The sequence below is a fragment of the Echinops telfairi genome, unplaced genomic scaffold (genome assembly GCF_000313985.2).
Source record: "Echinops telfairi isolate 266 unplaced genomic scaffold, ASM31398v2 ScPeMD7_10;HRSCAF=50, whole genome shotgun sequence".
In the NCBI taxonomy this organism is placed as follows: domain Eukaryota; kingdom Metazoa; phylum Chordata; class Mammalia; order Afrosoricida; family Tenrecidae; genus Echinops; species Echinops telfairi.
In genome coordinates, this window is record NW_022103907.1 from 5,231,993 (window position 1) to 5,233,134 (window position 1,142).

The window sequence follows — 1,142 nt, forward strand, 5'->3', positions numbered from 1 at the left end:
TTTCTCACACAGGTTATTGCAGGACTTTTGAAAGGGCTTTCCTGCCCCCGGCCCTGCCCCTCTTCAGATCATTGCCTACAGAGTGGCCCTAATACAGTCTTCTGAAAGAAAAGCTCTCATGTTCCATCTCATTCAGAATACATCTCAGTTCCTTTCCTAGTTACAAGGCACTACTTGATATAGCCCAAACTTTTTCTGACCCACTCAGTTGGGCACCATTTTACCTCAGGCATTCTACTGTGGTTCCCATTTTTTCTCTAAATATCTGCTTACTTAGTACCTTTGCCTCTTCCAGCTGTCTGGCCACAAGTCATCTTATGACAGGGGTCTTTTCTGACCATTCTATGGCAAAGCGCAATCCTTCCAATCTCCCATCACTAACTTCTTACCCTGCTTTATTTTCCTTCAGTGACTGCTTATTGTCCATCACATCTCACCCCCTTAGATCGTGAGCCCAAGTGTTGATATGTGCTTAGCATGTCCTCAGTGTCTTGAACACGCCGGCATCAACTGGGCGCTCAGTTGTGTGTTGAATAGCTTGATTCTGCTGCGAAGCTGCAGTGTCCTTTTTGAAGCTGCAGTGTCCTTTTCAGATCACCTGCTTCATTCTCATTTTTCTGACTGGTCTGGACTCCATATCCTGACTCGATCCCAGCCATTTCATTAATGTCCTCACCAGTCCTAGAGTCCCTAGCCCATTAATCTGTCATATAAGCTCTGAAGCCTGTGTCTCCTCTCCCACACCTCTTCTCTTGCTGGTGATAGAGGAAGTGGCAGAGTAGTGTCTGCCACAAATCCACGCAGGTAATTTTTATTCTCTTACTAGAAATCCACAGGGGCAGTTCTACCTTTGTCCTACAGAGTCGCTGTGGGTCGGAATTGACTCGATGACCGTGAGTCTAGTCTGTTTGGTGATTTAATAGCTTCCTCACCAGAACTGCTGTTCTGTAGATTCTTTCATCATGTCAGAATTGGCCTGATGACAGTTTGTGTTCTTTACTTTTTAGTTCTTTGGTATTTTTTTCCTCCCACCTCATCATTTCTTTGTCCTTTTAATCACCCTCTTCTCTTGGTCACCTTTCTCAGAGGTGTTTACTTTCTAAGTCTTTACCTTCCATTTGAACTCGTTAAACCCATTCTAT